We start from the raw sequence: 20,667 nt of genomic DNA, 5'->3' as shown, positions 1-20,667 counted from the left end.
GTATCTCTATCGTATCTCTATCGTATCTCTATCGTATCTCTATCGTATCTCTATCGTATCTCTATCGTATCTCTATCGTATCTCTATCGTATCTCTATCGTATCTCTATCGTATCTCTATCTTATCTCTATCGTATCTCTATCGTATCTCTATCGTATCTCTATCGTATCTCTATCGTATCTCTATCGTATCTCTATCGTATCTCTATCGTATCTCTATCGTATCTCTATCGTATCTCTATCGTATCTCTATCGTATCTCTTTTGATAAGGACGCCAGGGCTCGAGTCAGGCCCCCCCAGTCCTGCCTCATTTTAACGTAACCAGTCAGACTCACAGAGACCGTCTGTCTCTTCCAATAAGGTCACTACAGAGCCTGCTCCCACCGATGGGGCCGCCTAAACCACGACTGTGACCTCAGGGTCCTGGAGCCGGGAGGTCCGAGAGCAGGGTGTCTTCTGAGGCCGCTCTCCTGGTCCTCACCGGGCTGTCCCTCTGTGCGCGTCTGTGTCTCACCCCGCCCTTCTGCAGGGGTGCAGTCGGACTCGGGCCACCCTTGCGACCTCATTTAAATTAATCACATCTTTAAAGGCCGCATCTCCAAGTACAGTCCCCATGGGGATTCGGGCTTCAACACGGGAATCTGGGGACACCGCTTAGCTTATCAGTCACCTTCTAAGGTTCCTGGGGACACGCTATTCAATCCACCGGGGGAGGTGGGGGCTGAGCTCAGGCCTCCGTCAGGGAGGCTGTGCGGGAGGTAAGGGGGGGTCGGGTCTCCCCAGGAGGAGGCCCCATCGCTCTGCAGAGTGGCACAGAGTTGTCTCTGCGTGTGAGTCACTTAGCTGAGCTGTGGTCTGACCTTCACCCCCATCCTTCACCCTCCCCGCTTTTTTTTTTAAGATTTTGTTTATTTGACAGAGATCACAAGCAGGCAGAGAGAGAGAGAGGGGGAAGCAGGCTCCCTGCCGAGCAGAGAGCCCAATGCGGGGCTCGATCCCAGGACCCTGAGATCATGACCTGAGCCGAAGGCAGAGGCTTTAACCCACTGAGTCACCCAGGTGCCCCTCTATCACGATCCCTTTTATAAATGAAGGTGGGCCCAGCAGGGAGAGATTGCCCGGGCGCGCAGAGCGCCCCGAGCGTGGCCCACAACCTCCGCCCTGCAGGTGGGTTCCGTGCCCAGCACCAGCTTCCCGGTTGGGGTTGCCCACTGCCCGAGGAAGCCCCCAGGGCCCCCGAGGTGGCAGGCACCAAGGGCCTGGGAGCCCTCGGACCCCTGGGACGTCCCCTCGAAATCTCTGCTTTTGCTTTCATTTATTTGTTGTTAAAAGGTCTTTCTTAAGCAGCTCCTGCACACAGCACGGGCTAGACCGCAGCCCCCGCCCCGGACCGCGCTCTCCCGCCCCAGCTGGCCACGTGCCGCTTTTTGTTGGCTTTTAACAGCCCGAAAGTGTCGCGTTCTCGCTGGCGAGCTCTCTCGTTGGCTTGGATGGAAAACGATTTGGACTTTTCCCTTCTGTGGGTCATGTGGATCCGGCGACTCAGCGGCCCCTGGGGGTGCACCCGGTTCTGGGGGGTCGGGGAGTGGGGGAGCCCCGTCCCTGTCTGTGGCCGGATCCCAGGGCGGGAGCAGTGAGAGCGAGCGAGACCCGGCGGGTGTGTCTGAAACGGGGCGTCCAGGAGCCAAAGTACAGGCCTGTGAGCTCTGTGTTCTTAACTTGACCGGCGTAAAAACAATGTTTTTAGAACAGCTTTGTTGAGACATAATCCCCTCGCTATACGGGTCACCCTCTTCGGGTGTATGATTGGGTGGGTTTTAGTACCTTTACATGTTGTGCAACCATTTCATTATCTCATTCCAGAACATTCCATCACGGCAGAGGGAAACCCTGCCCCCTCAGCGATCCTTCCCCCTCTGTCCCCGGCCCCCGGCCCCCAGGAGCCCTTCCCGTCCGTGGAGGGGCCTGGCGCGGACGTGTCGCACGCGTGGACTCACACCCCACGCGGCCTCCTGTGTCTGGTCCCTTCCCTGCGCCCCGTGGGCTCGGGGCCGTCCCGGGGCGACCCGTGGTTCTCCGCCCCGGCTTCAGGACGGAGAGTCTCAAAGTCTCGGTCCTGAGAGCTCCAAGGACATTTGTTTTATGCAGGTTTTATCCACCAGAAGTCACTAGACAGGAATCAAAGCTGAGAAGTGACTTAAATATTTATTAATTCACTTAGAAAGAAGAACATGCTAAGTGACTTTTTTTTTTTTTAAACAAAAAGTAACCGCGGTTTGAAAAACAAGCAGATTTGGTGTGAACGTGGCAGGGGGAACCCCAGAGTGGGGCCTGACCTAGGAGGAGACCACAGAGCGGGACAGCCATGCCCAGTGCGGGTCCCCGCGGCAAAGTGGGGGCGGCGCGAGGGACCCAGTGGCTTCTGCGTCCGGCGTGGCCGTGTTGCCTTCCAGCTGCGACAGCCGCCCCCTGGGAGAGAAGATGCTCCCGTGGGCGGCGCGGGGGGAGGCGGCCCTGGGAGAGAAGATGCTCCCGTGGGCGGCGCCCGGGGGAGGCGGCCGGGACTCTTGCTGCTGTCTCTGTGACTTCTCTGCAAATCCCAGATTATTCCAGACGGAAACTTTGTTTGCAAACATGGGGCGAACACAAACAAACACGGGACAGCACGAGGGGACGAGGGGATGTGCCGTGGCCTCAGTGAGGGGAGGGTGGGGGACGTCCGTCCTGGGACTGGGCGTCCCCACAGGAGGAGCCGAGGGGGCAGACGAGGGAACCAGAGGCCACGCAAGTCGGCGAGTCCTGACCCAATGCCAGTCACGCACCAGAGACAGTCGTGGTTGCCGGACCTGGGGGGGGCGCGGGGGAGCGGGGATCCAGGGAGGTCTCTAAGGAGGGGACGTCCATGCAGACCCCAAGGGACAGGGAGGAGCACTGGAGGCAGAAGGGGACTGAGCCAGGTCTGGCTGGGCAGGAACGGTCATGAGACTCGGCCAGGTGCCCTGGGGATGGCCCTCCGCTGGGGCTGGTTTCTGCTTTTGACAGGCTGACGGGGACCCGAGGCTCCCGGCCCCCGAGACAGGGTCAGGGCCGCCGCGTGGGGGGTCAGCTCTGCCTCCCTGGAGAAGCCCAATTCCTGGTCCAGGCCAGCGGTTCTCAGCAAAAGTCATTTCTGCCCGGGGGACAGCGGATAGGGTCTGGGGACATCTGTGGTTGTCACAACGGAGGGGCTCCTGGCATCAAGGGGGTGGGGCTGGGCACGTGCTCTGCTCCCACAGTGCCCAGCATGTCCCCACGGGAGCAGCCCGCTCCGTGTCAGCAGTGCTGGGGGAGACCCTGCGTTAATCCTCTAGAAGAAACTTGGGTCCAGTCCCTGTGCACTCTGGACACAGGTGTAGAGCTGGGCTTGTGCTCCGGTGGGACTCCAAGTCGCTCTTTGCCGGGAAGTTCGGGTGTCCCCCTCACAGGTGCCATCTGCCCAAACCGGCATCTGGAGTGTCCCAGGAGCACCCCAGAAACTCCCTCACCTACCAGCCATGCTACAGGTTACAGACCCCACGGGCCCCTCGTGCCCAAATCACGGGGAATGCAGACTGTTAAACGGGGTGGCCCTCCGGGCCCAGGGGCCTGGCCTGCCGGGTCAGCCACGTGGTGGCCGTCAGGAGAGGGCTGGGCTCCCCCTGCAGGGCCCTCTGGCCGTCTGTGAGCACCGGCCTCCGGTCCTCCCCCTGGGGCGAGGCCCCGCTGCCGGCCTTGGCCACTGTCCACTCTGCTTCCCAGGCTTCTGTGTGTGCGTGTGCTGCCCTGGGCTGACCAGCAGGAGGTTGGGAACACTGTCCTGTCCCAGGTCACGGCTCTGGACCTCGGCTTCATGCCACTGGCTGTAAGAGAACCCTGGGGTCAATGTCAGCAAAGCCCCGTCCCCCCAGACAGGCCCTGTCCTGCCTGGCCACTGTAGGCTTGCCCTTTCTCTCTCCTTCCCAGCCAGAGTGCTCCTGATGTGCAGACGGTGTCTATGACCCGAGTTTAGGGGAGGGACCCTGGGCTCACCCTGGTTTGTACCCTCTGACCTCTGGGCCTATGCACTGGTGTCTAGTGTGAGCAGGCATCAGACTCAATTCTTCCCAAACACTGAACTCAGGGAGGCTGCCTCTCAGCACCGTGGACGTCCAGGGCCGTCCTGGACACTGTCCCCAACCGCACCCACTCAGTCCCAGGAGCACCCGCAGTGTGACCACCACAGATGTCCTCTGAGGATAGTCAGCCCAGGTGAGAGCCGCCCCTGGTCCCGGCCCTTTGACAAAGGAGGCAGGGAGCCCCGCCCCTGGGGCCGGGCTGGGTCGCTTTCCCAGCACCGCAGCAATGCCAGGAAGGCTGCTGGACCCAGGAGCCTCTGCGGGCTCTGGGCCAGGGTGCAGGGGGGCTGGGAGCTCTGCTTTCCAAGGACCGGACAGCCAGAAATGTGTCTGTGTTGAGAGCTCCGCACACGCCAGCCCAGGCCCGGGACGGCCCCTGGCTCCTCCCTGTGCTCCTCAACCACGTCCCCTTCTGTCACGGGCCCCTGAAGGCGGGTCTGACCGGCCACTCCCAAAGACGGGTCCAGCACCAGACGGAGCCAGGGGGTCTCGTGGGGGTGGTTCTGCCTCCAGGACAACCAGTGATGGAGGGACATCTGGGGCCATCCCATCTGGGAACTGGGGGTGGTCCTGGCATTGAGGGATGGGGCCCCGGCAGCTGCTCAGCCCCTGCAGTGCCCAGATGCCCCCGGAGAATGCCGCAGCGCAGGGGCCTCCTGCCAGCCCCGAGATGAGGGTGAGGCCCCTCCACTCTGTGGTGGGTGGGGAGTCACGGGGACACGGGGTCACTTGCTGTCTGCGGGAATGCCTTCTGGTCTGGTGCGGGGCCGGAGCTCCTGCACCCCGGCGAGCAGTGGGGGGGCAGGCCAGTGTGAGCTGGGAGCCTGTGTGAGCGGGGGAAGGTGTGGGGGCATGTGAGCAGGGCCCCGGGGCAGTGGGGTAGGCTGTGTGAGCAGGGGCCCGGCTGAATGGGGAGCCCCGGTGAGCGGGAGCCGCTGTCCTCGGCAGGAGCCGGGTGGGGGACGTGGTGCTAAGACCTGTGGCATTTTCTCGGGGCGCTTCCATGGCAGCCGAGGAACCTGCTGCATCCGTCTGGCAGGATGTCAGCAGGCTGCCCCGTGGCGGTGGCCTCCCTGGCTGTGTGCCTGGGGCTTCCAGGAAGCTCGCCTACACCCGGGAGGGAGCCGGGGGATTGGGGTGGGGGAGGGTGCCCTTTCCAGCAAGCGCCGGGCGGGGCTGGGGACAGGCCGAGAGGTCAGCTCCTGCGAATCTGTCCCAGTACCCAGAAGCAGTTGTAGGTCCCACTTCCCAGCCACCATCTAGGCCGGCTGAGTCAGGGCTGTGTCACATGGAGGAAAGGCCGGCCGGCTCGCGGCAGGCAGAGGCAGCCCCAGAAGCTCGTCGGGTCACGTGCCCCCCCCCCCCCCCTGGGCAGCATGCCCCCCCCGCCATGTCCTGAGGACTAGAGCCAGACGCCTCACAGTGTCCGCTCACCCGCCCCCTTCCCAGACACTTGCAAGAGCAGCCCCGGGGGCCACCCTCCCTCCAGATCCCCACACCCCCTGCCCTGTCTTCAGGATCTGTGCTCTGGGGCAAGTCCCTTTCCCGCCAGACCTCTTTTCTTCGGCTCATCTTGGAAGCCCCCTCCCCTCCCCACTGCGCCTGGTCCTCCTGAGCTGCCCTCCTGGTCCCCCGGTGCCTCCAGGTGAAGCCGTCTGTTGGCCGGGATGACGCGTGCGCGTGTGTCTGCCCTGCTAGGACGTGGGGTCCGTTCAGCTTTGCCGAGATCGGGGTGGCGAACCTTCTCCGTAAAGGGCCCGCTTGTGAGTATTTTCGGCTCTGTGGGCCAGACTCTCTGTCGAGACGACTCAGTTGTGCCCTAGGAAAGGAATGGGCCGTGTGCCAAATAAAACTTTATTTATAAAGACACGTACCCCCCCCCAGCCGTGGTTTGCCTCCCTCTGAGTCAGAGGGTTTCCCACAGGGACGCGTCGTGGTCCCACCACATGCGACGCTGAGTTGTCTTCGAGGCAAACTTCCAAACTGAGGCTTTCTGTCGGGTGATTATGGAACTGCCGAAGTCCTCGGGGTCGATGGGATCCCTTCACACAGGGGGCTCACCCGGGGCCATGTTTGATGATGTGTGTGGCTGTCACAACGGGGGACACTGAAGGAGGGGGGGCCAGGGCTGCTGCGCGGCACCCCCCAGTGCCCGGGACGCCCCGCAGGGAACAGCTGCCCCCACGTCCGCGGAGCCGGTGCCGGGGGGGGCCCCGCGTTCACGCACCCTGGGCTGAAGCGTGCGGCAGCTCCCGCGTGCTCACGTGTTGGGCGGCCCGCCTGTGGCAGGGTCTCGCCTGCCAGCACCCTCCAGTGTTCTCTTACGATGACCCCCCGCCCCGTCACAGCCACCAGACTGTGGCCGACGCCGTGACAACAGCGGGGAAACTGAGGCTCGGAGCCAGGCCCGCAGCCCCGTGCTCTCTCTGGCTCCTTTTTGTCAGCGCGGGCTCTGCTCACGGGTCTTCAGAACGCTCCGGTCACGTTGTGTCCGCTCAGGGCAGCTCCTGAGCTGGCGCCGGTGACCCCGCCACGAAGACCTCAGCAGGGCCCTGCCTGCCTGGCGTAACCACATTCCGGGGTGCCCTCTAAGGGTGGGGGGCAGGAGCCCCCCATTTCTCAAGGGTCTCCATGCGGCCAGGCCCGTGCCGCTGTGAGGCAAGGTGGTGCGCCTCGGCCAATGGGCCGCAGGAGAGGGCTGGCCGCGTGGAAGACGGTCTGCAGGTAAACACGGGGTTACCTGCATCCACACCCAAGGGGAAAAAACAGGGGCACAGATGGAAGCCTGCACACGCGTGTGCAACAGCAGCAGAGGTCCCTGGCCCCACCGTCTCGAGGCCAGGGACAGGTATGAGGCAGGAACAACCCCAGTGTCCCCCACGTGTGGCCCCAGGGACGGACCCTGAGCCCACGACACTCAGGGAGGGAACCAGACATAGGAGGCCACAGGGGGTGTGAGTCCACGCGTGTGACACGGCCAGACCAGGCTCCTCCACGGACGGGAAGGGGGCTCGCGGGGGCTGGGGGCTGGAGGAGTGATGGCCGACGGGGATGAGTTTCCTTTAGGGAGATGGAATGTTCGGGAACTAGATAGAGATGTGGGTTGCGCAGATGCCACAGTGTAAAATGGTAGCTTTTCTGTTAGGTGTGTTTTAACCCCCCCGAACCTTGTGCAGGGACGCCCAGAACCACCTGTTGTCTGTGAGCCGGCTTGTGTGCAAGCCTTCCCACCTCCTTGGCTCTCGCAGGCTCCCGGTGTCCCAGGCCTGGCTCCCTCACCTCCCGGGGGCCCTGGGGGGTGCCCGGGGGGGGGACGTGGCTCCACAGGTGGTCTTTGTGCCGCTGCTTTAGAAGTCACTGTACCCGCAGCCTTCTGCCCGCCCCTCGGTGCTCTTGGCTGGAGTCTCAGTCCAGCAGCCGACCCCCCCTCCCCCCGCCTGGATCTGAGCTCACCGGCCTCACCCAGGCTCTCAGCACTACAGGGCAGCTCATTCACTCTCTGGGGATCGTCCTGGGCACTGTGGGGGTTCAGCAGCATCCCTGGCCCCACCCCCTCGAGGCCAGGGACAGCCCTGGGTTTCCACAGACATTGTCCCATGTCCCCAGGGGGCAGGAGCACCCCAGACTGGGCCCAGGCTTCGAAGCAGACGCCTGGGAGCTGGGCACGTCCAGACCCAGCCTGGGGGAGGGGAGGCCCCGCACCCACAGCCCACAGAGGCGGTCCACGGCCCACCAAAGGGTGTTGATTTTAATTTCTTTTAAAATCAGTGAACAGGGGGTACCTGGGTGGGTCGGCTGGTTGGGCGTCTGCCTTTGGCTCGGGTCATGATCTCAGGGTCTTGGGACCGAGCCCCACATCGGTCCCTCCTCAGTGGGGAGCCTGCTTCCCCCTCTGTGCTACCCCCTGCCAGCTCATGCTCTCTCTTGCTCTCAAATAAGTAAAATCTTTAAAAATACAATAAACTCAGTGAACGAAAGGTGACTAACATGTTAGTGAACGTTGAGTAACAAACCCCTGGTTTACATTCCCCTTTACACAGATGGAGTTCTAGAGCATCAAGGACCCTATCGCCGTGGGGTGGGAGGGGCCATGAAGGCAAGCGCGACACCCCCCGCCAAAGCCCCCGCGTGTGTCTGCGTCCAGGTGCCGCTGGGAGGGGCAGGAGCCTGCTTAAGGACCTCGGAAACAAAATCCAGAAGCGGACTTTTGGGGCAACAGGTGAGCCCTCCTGGTGGGCTGTCCCTCCTGGGAGAAACCCGCCTCCACCCCTGTCCCCGTGGACCTAGCGAATGCCTGTGCTTCTGTCCCAGGCACAGGGGCCTCTGCCCCGGCCGCGCCTTGCCCGGGGCCGAGCAGGAGGGGTCTCCTCCAGCCCTCATTACCGTGCTCCCCCAACACCACCCAGCCCTGATGGGGGGCTCCTCACAGCGGGGAGGACAGGGGGCTGCCTGGATCGTTACAGCTTCAAAGAAGGGACATTTGGTTCCAATCAAACAAACCACAAGAGTGATCACCCTTCCCCGAGTTTCAGACCGGGATGACTGCACCCGGGGTCACGGGGCCCCATGTGGAGGCATCTGGGGTCCCGATTGGGGTGCTCCTAGCATCCAAGGGTTGTGGGCCAGGGATGCCCAACCACCCACAGTGCCCGGGACGCTCCCAAAAGAGAATAACCCGCCGCCGTGTCAGCGGCGCCAGGATGGGGGGACCCTGCATTCCTTACTTTGGGGGAATAAGTCCCTGTTCACACTAGATGCGCAACAAACCCCGAGGGTCCCACCGTAGAAACCAGTGTCTGAGTCACCCCCACCGAGTGTACACGGCATCCTGGGACCTCAGGAGTCCGGTGGTCGCGGAGCGCAGGCCCCTGGGGTCAGTGGAAGCCCTGACCCGGGGGTCTCCCCCTGCCGCAAGTACGTGCAGGCTTTGTGTGGCCAACCCCTTCATACAGCGTCCCGGGAGGGCCTGGACCCCCACACCCGGGCCCCTTGACCCGCTTCGGTCCTGTGCCACCGTGGCCACCAGGTGGCAGCACAGCCCACCCCACCGGCTCCTGCCTCTGGCTCCGGTTCCTGCATCCCAGAAACACCGCCGCAGTCTAGACACCCGCCGGCGGAATTCCTGTCCCCTTGAGTCAGTCTGTGCAGAGACGTGCGTGATCCTGATTCCCAGTCATCGTCTCCCACGGCATTGTCGGGGCTCCCGCCAGGGGCCAGCTCACTGGACGGAGTGGCTTCCTCTGGGACCGGGCGGGGGTGGGGGGCCCGGCAGGGAGAGGGGACCCGCCCTGCGTTGCTTTCACACCGGCATGAAATGCCACCAGGGCCCGGGATGTCCTGGGCCGGCCGCCCGCCTGGCTCTGGCTTTGAGTGTCTGTCTTCTGCGGCCTTTTGGGAACAGAGTCTCACGGGCCCTCAGGAGACAGGTGCGCACACCCTGGGCCCCGTGTCTCGGCCTCCTCGGGGGGAGGTCCGCCGCGCTATTGCTGACACAAGGGAACGTATCCTCTCCCAGCTCTGGGGTCCGAGGTGTCCCACGGCGGTTCCTGCTGGGGGAGAGCCTCTCCCAGCCTCCCCCGCCTCACACCAGTGTCACTGGTCATCTCGGCGTGCCCTGGCCCAGAGAAGCATCCCCCCGCATCTTGGTCCCGTCTTCACAGGGCTTCTCCCCGCCTGTCTGGGTCCACATGTCCCCTTTCTATAAGGGCACCCGGCGGGGCTTTGGGCGCCCCGGACTCCAGACTGACCTCACCTTCACTAAGTACGCCTGCGACCACCCCATTTCCAGAGAACTTCCCGTTCTGGGCTGGGAAGGAGCACCGTGGCACCTCCGGCTTGCTGTCTGGGGGCACGGACCGGGCCAGGCCGGGCCGGGGGGCAATCCTGCCCGTGCCATCTGCAGAACGAATCCTTTCCGAAGAAAGCGCTGACCTGCTTCCTCGAAGCCCCACCGGTGGCAGCGTGGCCAAAAGCTCCCCGAGGGGGCCCTGCCGAGTCGTGGGCCGGCCGGCGCAGGACTGTTCCCGCACGTGTCCACAGGGACACGGACCCGCACCAGCACAGCGCCTCCTGCTGCACGCGTTTGGGGGGCCTAAGGCTGAGCAGAGGTGGACATTCACTGAAAACCTGCCCTCCCGGCAGCAGAGGCTTTGTCACAAGCTCGTGTCATCGTCGGGGAAACCGGCTGAGAAGAGTAACGCAGCGGCCCCGCCCACTCCCTCCACCTCGGGACCAACAGACAACGCCTCGTTTCCTGCAGGGCCTTCCGGGTTGTGCGGGTCCTTCCTGGTCTTGGGTCATGTGTGGACAGCCCGAGACCACAGGGAGAACCTCGGCGACCAAGTAAATAGCAGTTTAGCGTGAAAGAGAAGAACATTCGTGTTAGCATCAGCTCGCTCACTCCAGCTCTCCAGCTTGTCCGAATGTGATTTTTTTTTTAAAGATTTTTATTTATTTATTGGACAGACAGAGATCACAAGTAGGCAGAGAGGCAGGCAGAGAGAGAGAGAGAGCCCAACGCGGAGGCTCGATCCCAGGACCCTGAGATCATGACCTGAGCTGAAGGCAGAGGCTTTAACCCACTGAGCCACCCAGGCGCCCCTCAAATGTGATTTTATGTGAAAGTGGACATTTTAACAGAACACGTCTGTTACTTGCACTAATAATTCAACGTCCTCGAGGACATCCAGGACGAACCAGATCAGAGTGAGGACCGAGTGTGGGCAGGGGCGGGCGGCCCCGTCCTCCTCGAGGCTCAGGCTCCAGCGTGGCTCTCAGCCCACGCTGACCGTCCCGCCGGGATGCCGGATATCAGTGTGTGATTCGTGCTGGGTTTGGTGCGTTTGCTCTTTTACAGCATCAGAACACATGCTCCCTCCACGGCTGGGTCTTGGCGTCCCTCTGGTTTCTGGCCCGGCTCTCATCGCTGCCTGCAGGATCCGCACGGCCGTCACCTGAGGGCGGGCAGACCCGCCTGTCGGACACACGCGCGCCTCCACGCCAGGCAGCTGCACCGCAGGGACACCGGGCGGGTGCAGGGTGCAGCTCCAGGCCTGCTCGGGGCCCTGGTGGGACGGCGGAGCCACAGACAGAGCCCGCTGGCCCTGCAGCTCCAGGCCTAGGAGGTCCCCAGAGAATCTGCAGGGCTGCGTGAGGAGGGACGCACACACGCGTGTTCCCAGCGGCACAGTTCACCAGAGCCAGAACGGGGAGACGATCACGGTGCCACCATGCACGACACGTTCACCTGCACACGGGAGTGTTCCCGGCCACCAGCAGGAGCGAGGCCCCCACTCACGGCCCTGGGGACGGACCCTGAGCCCGCGATGCGCGGGGAGGGAACCAGACACAGGAGGCCCCACGGGGTGTGAGTCCACGCGTGTGACACGCCCAGACCAGGCCCCTCCACAGATGGGAAGGGGGCTCATGGGGCCGGGGGCTGGGGGAGGGGAATGCAGGTGGGGACGGGGCTGCTTTTGGGGCGATGGAATGTTCTGGAACAGGTAGAGGTGTTGGTTGCACAACTCTGTGAATGCCGTCAGTGCCGCTGAGGTATTCCCTGTGAAGTGGCTCGTTTTGTTTCATGCGACTCTCATCTGAATTTCTTTAAAAATTAGGCAGGGGCTCCTGGGTGGATGTTAGCATCTCACTCGTGATCTCGGCGTAGGCCTGGACAATCTCAGGGTTGTGAGTTCGAGCCCCGTGTTGGGCTCCACGCTGGGTGTGGAGCTTAGTTAAAAAAATAAATAAATAAAAATTTGAAAAGTTCTTAAGTCAGAAGAGGGAAGTGCAGCTTTCGATCAGGCCCACGGGTTTCAGCGCGTTCCCAGGCCTGGGGCCGTCTGACGGCGCCTTGGTGCTGACCGAGACCGTGCCCCAAACTGCAGACCCAAGGCCGCCGTGGTCTGCACTTTTGCTCACCCCTGGAGGGTCTGTGGGGCTCACCATCACGGCTCTCCGCAGGAGGAGGAGATGCCGGGGACGGCCTGGAGCTCCTCGGCCAGGATGGTGGCTGGAAACGCGAGGAGCTCTGCCCGGGTCCCGGCTCTGGGCTCTGGGGTGTGTGCAAGACAGCACGGCTGTGCCTGCTCCGGGGGACACCCGGGCCGGCCACCTGTCTCGCAGCACAGACCGAGATCTCGTGCTGTGCCCTTGGCTCCCACGGCGCCGGCCTGCCCGTGCGCCTCAGCCAGGATCTCCGTGCCCCTGTGTGCGTGCGTGTGCATGAGTGTGTGTGTGCGTGTGCGTGTGTGTGCACAAGTGTGTGCACCTGCAGAAAGCCTGCCGGGCCCGTCTGCTGTACCAGCCTCGCGTCCTCCGTGCAGGGTGTCGGGGTTTCTGTTTCTCCCAGGGCAGCTCGTGTGTGTGTGTGTGTGTGTGTGTGTGTGTGTGTGTGTGGGCGGGGCCTGTGCTGAATCACGCTAGTCTCTTGTTTCGGTTTTCCTCCCCCTTAGCACCCCTCCTAAGCCCCACCCACCCGCCACCTGCAATCGCTGTGACTCCATGCGGTTTGCTCTGTGTCACCCAGAGCCCTCCGCCAGGCGGTGCCTGACCTTTCTTCTCAAATGCCATCTGAGTGGTGAGCCCCCGGTGAGCGGGAGGCGTCCCAGACCCCCGCCAGCTTTCCGGGTGCTCTCTGGCCGCGGGCCCGGAGGGAGCTGGTGGTGCTGCTGTCGGCTGCGGCTCTGGGTTTTGCTAACCCTGGGGCTGCTCCCCAGGAAGCGGGTCACGTGTGTTTGATGGGGACACTCTCTGTGCCGGCTTGGCTGTTTCAGTGCAGCAGGAAGGGGGCACTCCCAGTGGGCTTGCGGGGCCCGCCCGGGCCCCCGCGGGAACCAGACTCCAGGCGGATTTTATTTCCCAACTTCATTTTAACAAACGCTGCTGCCTTTGACTGTTTTTAACACCGAGGACACATGGGCCGACGCCCACGGAGAGTGTGGGGCAGCGGCCGCTGTCACAGTGTTGTTCAGTCCGGGCTTTCCCATCTTTGCCCGTGGACGTCCGCAGCCGCCTTCCCGGCTCCAAACCCGGTGTGCCCGGCTGCGGGGCACGGGAGCTCTTCCGGTGTGCCCGCGGGCCCTGAAAGACTTAGTGCTTGGGGAAGGAAGACCCCCAGAGACAGCAGGTCCTAAGTCCGTGGAACCTGGGGATATGGCCCCTGGTAGGATGCGTTTTGCAGGTGTGACTTTGCGACGGAGGGATTTTCCCAGTGTGCCCTAAATGCAGTCAACAAGTGTGCTTACGAGACCGAGGCAGGAGGAGATTTGAAACTCGGGGGAGGCCACGTGACCACAGGCAGTGACCGGGGGTGCGGCACAAGCCACGGGGCGCCTGGGCCCCCAGGAGCTGGCGGACACAGGAAGGACCCTCCCCTGAAGGGAGCGTGGCCCCGCCACATCTTGACCTCAGCCCCTGCTTGGGCTCTGGCCGTGAGAACTGCAGAGACGAACGTCCGCTCTCTAAGCCACCAGGTCTGTGTGATTTGTTACAGGAGCTGCAGGAGCGAGTCTGGGCTGCATAAGGGGTTTGCATTTCCGTAGCTGTACCTCATGCACCCCCAGAATGCAGCTGCTGTCCTGGGACCTTGTGGCCCACTGTTTCTGGGGTGCAGGGACCCACCGCGAATGGTGCTCTCCCCCCGTTGTCCTGTGTCTCTGGGAAAAGCACCCTGACAGGCCACACTTCGTCCCTGAATGCAGGGTACCCCTTCGGTGCGACATGGGGGGTTGTGTGGAAAGGTTTCCACACCACGGCTCGGAGGCACGGGGTCAAGAACTTGCAGCCGCTCAAAACAGGGGCCTCTGACTGTTGTGTTCGGTTCCCGCACCTGTGAAATGGAGCAGCCGAGACATCTGAGCTCCCCCGAGCCCGTGCCCTGTGCGGAACTCAGAACCCTGTGCACAGGGAGGACAGGCAAACCGACATCACCCTCCGAAACACCGCAGCTGCTCCGGCCTGGTTTTGTTCCGTCCCCGCTCTGGGCTCTGGAAACACGGCTCTGGGCTTGCGTTTCCGAGCCCGGAACCGTCCGGCACTCGCAGCCCCGGGAGCCGCCAGCATCCACATCCAGCCGCTTGGAGTCGGAAGAACAGAGGGCGCCTTCCAACCTCAGCTCTGCCCCTTGGTGCCCGGCTTCTCCCTCTTCGGAAGCGAGGAGGGTGGGCCATGCACGAGCCTCCTGGAGCGTGTGGCCGGCCCTGTGCCTTCACCCCTGCAGACACCTCGGGCCCTCCCCGTCTCGGCTCTGCTGCGCCCAGCGCCTGCCCCAGAGCCCAGGGTCTGGGCTCCGCCTCGGTCCGGCCGCTCCCGACGCGCCCTGCATCTGGCTCTGGCTTCTGGCTTCTGCCCTCGACCCCTCCCGGTCGTTCAACACCACGCGCGCTATAAAAGGCCGTTCTAATCCAGGAAAAGGTGGCCTGCTGCCCAGACCGAGATCAGCCTCTGCTTCTGCCTCGCAGCCCTGTGTCTGGGATTCATTTAGGTTCCCAGAATCCCGTCGGAGGCGGCACACGCCGTTAGGATCGCGTAGTGGTCCCTGCTCAGCTGCTCCGGGCGGGCCTGGGGTGTCCCCGCGCTCGCCTGCCCGCCCGCTCCTTGCAGAGTGTGCTTTCCTGCCCGCAGCTTCCCCCCTGCAGAAGGAAGGCAGCATCTGCGCGAGGCAGTGGAGGGCGCAGGTGGCTTGACGTCCGGGCGTGGGAAATTTAACCCCCGGTCAGATGCGTGTCGTGTCTCTGGGCCCAGCAGGCTTCCTTCCCGGCAGGTCTCCGAGATGCTCCCGGCAGCTCCTGGAGGCGGTGCTAGGGCCGGGGGGGTTCCCAGCGCCCTTTCTCTTCCTGGACAGAATCTCACACTGGGATGGTGCCGTCGGCTGCCCTGGCTGCCCAGCCTTGGGGACGCGGCGGGGAAGAGGCCCCCAGCCCCTGCCCCAGAGAGCAGGGGCGGCAGACGGGCCAGGCGTCCGTGTGGTCTGATCACAGAGGTCACCACGATCGTTTTCAAGGGTGGAAACAGGTCCTGGGGCCAGGCCGTTTAGGGGTCACTGGACTCCCGGATCCAGGAGCTCCGGCTGCACTCGCCTGTCCCATACGTGAGGAGCCAGGAAATCCGCCCGGACTGGGTTTCCCCAGATCCCACCGCCCGTGAGCAATGGGGACTCAGCGGCCTGACCCGGCCCGTGGACCCAGAGCACGTGCTTTCAGCTGCGGGGAGACCACTCCTCTAATTAAGGCTTTGAAAAGATGAACACTGAGATAGGGCGGGACACGGGGGTGGGTGGGCTACCATCGGGCTGTCTGTGAGCCCAACGCCCCCGGCACTGCTTGCCCTCCCCCTGCTCACGGAAGCAGATGGCTGGTAGAGGGTCACATTATTACAAGTAGTAAGAGGGGGGACACTAGTCACACCCTGCAAGGCTCCTCACTGCGACGGGCTCTGCAGTGGGGCTGGCTGGGGGCCGCCGTCCGTGCCTGTCTGGCTCTGGGCGCGGACCCGCCCTTGCGGTCCCGGATTGGTGGGGGGGAGTCAGACCCTGCTCTGTGTACAAACTTGTCTTGTGTTTGGTTTTTGGGGGGTGTGGGTTTTTTTTTTAAAGGATTTTGCTTATTAACGAGAGAGCACGGACCCGCCAGTGGGGGGCGGGGCAGAGGCAGAGGGAGAAGCAGGCTCCCGGCCGAGCAGGGAGCCCGATGCGGGGCTCCATCCCAGCACTCTGGGATCGGGACCTGAGCCGAAGGCAGACGCTTCACGACCGAGCCCCCCGGGCGCCCTCCACGTTCTGGGTTTAGCCGAGATCACCATCCCCGATTCTGGGACACTCCGCGGGCCGGCGAGAACACTCCTCTTCCCCCCGGGACGCGCCGGGCTGCCTCTGGTGGCAGCCACCTGTGTTTCTGTGAGTCGGAACATTCCTGAAGGGTGAGCCCCCGCCACAACTCGTGGGCACAGAAGCTGGCTTTGGAAGGCCTGGAACCCCAAGAGCAGGCCTGTGTTCTGCGCAGGCCCCGCTCGCTCCTGTCCGTCTGGTTCTTGCTAACGTTCTTCCAGCCGTGGGCCCCGATTGAGGCGCGGACGGAGAAGGGCACGTTGACTGCTCACGTGCGCGTCAGCAGGACTTCCCTGCAGAGCCGTGTCTCGTTTCCGCTACGTCTGTCCGTCCCTCGTCCGGTGTCCTGTAACGTGGGCCTCTCCGGGAGCCGTCACTACGGGGGGGGGGGGGGGGGGCGGGGGGGGGGGGGGGGGGGGGGGGGGGGGGGGGGCTCTGACCTGGCTGGGGGCCACGAGGCTGGGGAGGGGCCCCCAAGCGACCTCTCAGGAGATGCAGTATATGCTTCTCGGATTGAACCAAACGACAGTTGCTTGCTCTGAGGTCGTGCGTTCTAGGCCAGGGCTCCCCGAGGGGACACGGGTGGCGTCCGGGCTCGTGTGGGGTCGTCACGCCTGGGGTGGTCCTGGCATCGAGAGCATGGGGCCCGGAATGCTGCCAACCCCATGGCTGACCCAGCACCAGAGGCCCACAGTGCCTGGGGGAGAGGCGTATTCTAGCAAGTTCCTTACCCATGGGGTCTGAGATCTGCAGGAGAGGCCTGGTGGTCCCCCTGCCACTCAGCCTGGGGGTCCTTGCTCCTTGGTCTTTTAGGCAGGGAGTTCCTTGTTGTTCGGGGCTCCCAGGAGCCCCCCCTTGGTGGCAGACCCTTCGTACCAGGATACCCATGTTGCCTTACAACTTGGACGTGTTACAGGCCTCAGCCGAGTTCAGAGAGGTGCCCAAGCTTCCCCAACTTTGGGGAACCCCGGGGAGATGGGACAGCTGCATGCGGCGCTGCCTCGGGGGCCGTCCACTCAGCTCCCACCTTCTGCGTCCTGGAGGCTGGCAGGGCCACGCTTTCTCCCCTGGAAACCCCCGGAACGCCCCCAGAGACCAGCCTGTTTTGTTGGATTCGTCGAGGAAGGGGTGGGCCACTGCCGTATTTGTTTTGTTGAAACCGAAACCTCAGATCTCCGTGTGAATGTTCATGAGGACAGACATTCCCCAGGTCCGCGAGGGAGAGTGCCGTTCCCCCGAGGTCAGCCCGGGACAGCAGGCAGGCCGGCGGCCGTCCCGCAAGGCTCCGCACGGCGGTTCTGCCCCGGAGCGACGCCCGGAAGGCGCGCTCCACCGCACAGCCGGCCCGCGCCGGAGCCCCGCGGCCTCGGTCCTGCGGCCTCGGTCCTGCCGGCCAAGCGGGGCTCCCCACTTCCTGCCGCGCCCCCTCTCTCCCTGCAGCCCCTTCCCCACCCGCACCCGGTGGAAACTACGCTGGAAACCCAGCTTCCTGTTTCTGGAGAGGTTTTTAGAAACTAGACTTCTTTCCAGCTTGGAGTGATGTGACCTTTTAGTTCAACTTCGATTTTTTTCCCCCTTCTCGATAAAGAGAGAATACAGAAGCGATACCAGCTCTGGGTAAAGCCGGGCTTTCTCAGCCTTGTTCTCTCTCTCTCCTGACCGCCCCCCTCGGGGACTTTCTTTTCCTGGGCGCTCATCGGAAAACACACAGCCGGCAGCGGGGGAAAACGCGTCGCGTACCCAGACGCCCCGAGTTCGTGCGGCATTTCTGAAACCTCAGCTGTAGCCTGTCAGAGGCTGCTCACGACTGGGGAGAAGTGAGGTCCCAGAAATCAAAAAGCCGAGAAAAAGAGGCCGTGTGCGCCAGAGCCGTGGCAGGTGAAGGGCGCAGGGGTGCCGCGGGTCCGTCCACAGGTGTCCGTGCCCGCGGCCCCCGTCACTCTGGAAGAGGAGGGCCATCGTCATCTCCCCGAGAGTCAGATCTGGGATCTTGCCCCGGCCGGGGAGGCGTTTATAAATGCACGTAACAGTGTGGGCACGGGGACGCGGACGTCTCCCCCCGCAGACCCCTCTCCCCAGATCCAGCCCGCACCGAGGTGTGGGCGAGGTGGACCGCCGTCCAGTCCGGCGCGGGCTACAAGCTGTCCGGATGAGTCTGAGGCTCGTTTCTTGGTTTTCCTGCGTCGCGGCTTCCCCGCTCATGTGAAGGAATGGCAGGCGTGTTTGGGCGCTGGGCCAAGACCCGTCCGTGGCCGGTCGTGAGCACTGCATTGGGGAACTTACGGAAAGGCTAAGTCAGAGGCCCGGCGAGAGCGTGTGCCCCGCACAGGCCAGTCTTCCTGCGTCCTCTCCACTCCTGTGTCCGCCCCGAGACTTTCTCGCAGGCTTTTCCTGGGCACGTGCCGCCACGCGGAGGTGGGTGTGTGGCCTGCGCTTCAGCTCGGTGCCCCGGTGGCCTGGCTTGGGAGCATGGCCCTTCTCAGCGGCTCAGCTTCTGGTAGGTTCCCCAGATGTGTGGGGCCATGTTTGCTGACTCCTCAGCTTCGGGTTCCGAGCCGCTTAAGGCGAGAATAGGGCTCTGGCTACCGTGCTCCGAGAAGCCCCGAAGACCCAGACGGAGGCAGACCCGAGGTGTTTCTACACCTCTGCACGGCTGGGCCAGTGTCCATCTGGGTCATTCCAGGCCTGGCCTTTTAAACAATACATGTGGCTTCTTTTTATTGTAAGACACACACAACATGGACATTCAGCATCATAACCACCTTTAAGCGCACGGCTCCGCAGCACAAAGGACCCTCTCACTGTGCTGCAGTCACCCCCGCCCTCCGTCTCCAGAACTTCCCATCCCTCACACGGAGACTCTGTCCCCACGAAGCACGGACTCCCCAACCCCTGCCCCAGCCCCGGCTCCCACCCCCTCCTCTCTGTCTGTGCGGACGGGACTCCTCTGGGGCCCTCCGGGGAGTGGGGTCCTGCGGGACGGGTCCTTCTGGGTCTGACTCCTCGCGCTGAGCCCCGTGTCCTCGGGGTCCCTCTGTGTGGTGTCAGGGGTCACTTTCCTTTCAGAGGCTGGGCCGCAGTCGAGAGCGTGGGCGGGCCACACGGTGTTTACTCGTTCATCGTCACACACCCTTGGCTGCTTCCACCTTTTGGCTGCCGTGAACATGGGAGTATAAGGACTTGTTCAAGTTCCTGCTTTCTGTTCTCTCAGGCATACCCACCCAGAAGTGGAATTTCTGGACCCTATGGTAACTTCATGCTTACATTTTTGAGGATGCCCCACACTGTTTTCCGCAGCGGCTGCACCACGTTCTATTCCCACCTGCCACGCACGAGGCTTCCGGGTCCTCCGGGTCCTCACGGGTCAGTTATCTCCGCTACTGGCTTTGTGTTTTTATACGAGGCGTCCTGAGCAGTGTGGCGTGGTACCCCCTGTGGTCCTGACTTGCATTCTCCGGCGCGTAGTGACGGGACCGTCTTTTCTTGTGCTTCCTGGCCATTCGTAGGTCTTCCTTGGAGAAACGCCTGTGTGGTGTTCATTTTTAATCAGACTGCTGCTCGTTTGATCGTAGGGGTTCTTTATGTATCGTACATATTAATCCCTTACCAGATACATGATTTGTAAACAATTTCTCCTGTTCCTTGGGCTGCCTTTTGCTCTACTGAAAATTCCCTCTGATGCACAGACCTTTTCTCGTTTGGGGGGCGCCAGCGTGGCGCAGTCTGTTAAGTGTCCGACTCTTGGTTTTGGCTCAGGTCGTGATCTCAGGGTTGTGGGATCGAGCCCCGCATGAGGCTCTCTGCTGGGCACGGAGCCTGCTTAGGATTCTCACTCTGCCTGCCTCTGCCCCCCCAGACCCTGCTCACTCTCTCACTCTCTCTTAAAAAAAAGAAGTTTTTAATTTTAATGAAGTTCAATTTATTTTTTTTCTGTTTCCTGTCCTTCCGGTGTCATTTCCGTGAAGTACACACTCTTCACGTACCGGGGCGAAAAGAGCGCTTTGTGTCTGCGGTTTTTCTCCCCAGAGTCCATCACCCAAGTCTAACCATGTGAGAAAAGCATCAGACAGACCGTGCTTGAGGGACTGCCTACAGAATTCCTAGCCAGGCCTCCTCGAAACTGTCCAGATCGTGAAACCAGGAAAATCTGAGAAACTCTCTCAGCCCCTAGAGCCCCAGGGGGGCAGGACAGCTGTACCATCTGGGTTCTCCCAAGAAGCAGAACCAACAGGGTGTGGAAAGAAGGGATTGGCCCAGGCTGTTAGGGAGGCTGAGAAGGTCCAGGAGCGCAGTTGGCCGCCTGGAGATCCTACCGGACCGACGGAGTGATTCCCAGTCTGAGTCCGAGTCCGAAATGCAGGACGAGGCCGATGTCCCAGCTGGACGGTCAGATAGAGACATGTTCTCACGGACTCTGCCTCTTGCCGTGTTCAGGCCCTCAGCGGGGTGGAGAGGCCCAGCTTCGCAGGGAGGGTGGCCTGTGTGCCTCAGGCCGCGGACGCGCAGGGGTGCCTTCCGGACACGCCACTCAAGCGGACGCATAGGACCAGCCGTCGCCGCACGAGCAGCGGACAGGGGTCCTGTGTGCGGTCCTGCGGGAGACGAGGACCTTGGGGAAGTAGTAAGGAAATCCGGACAGTGTGGGTTGTCCGAGTCTGTGCCGGCCCAGGGAGGACAGCTCTAGCCCGCCGTGCCGGGACTCGGGACTCG

General features: G+C 62.8%; 1 protein-coding gene across 3 annotated transcripts in view; it reads left to right on the top strand.

Annotated features, from left to right (window-relative positions):
- The window catches only part of GNG7 (G protein subunit gamma 7), a 116,515-nt gene that overhangs the window by 45,511 nt on the left and 50,337 nt on the right, over nt 1–20,667 (top strand). The window contains exon 3 of one of the 3 annotated variants that reach the window (XM_059388579.1): nt 8,174–8,352. The exons of the other annotated variants lie outside the window; for them this stretch is intronic. The gene's annotated coding sequence lies outside the window, so the exon portion shown is untranslated. The remainder of the gene's footprint in view (nt 1–8,173; nt 8,353–20,667) is intronic. 3 annotated transcript variants of the gene reach the window in all.

Source organism: Mustela nigripes, chromosome 2, assembly GCF_022355385.1.
Source record: "Mustela nigripes isolate SB6536 chromosome 2, MUSNIG.SB6536, whole genome shotgun sequence".
In the NCBI taxonomy this organism is placed as follows: Eukaryota; Metazoa; Chordata; class Mammalia; order Carnivora; family Mustelidae; genus Mustela; species Mustela nigripes.
Note: the sequence above shows the minus strand (reverse complement) of the source record. Positions and strands in the feature narration are given on the sequence as shown.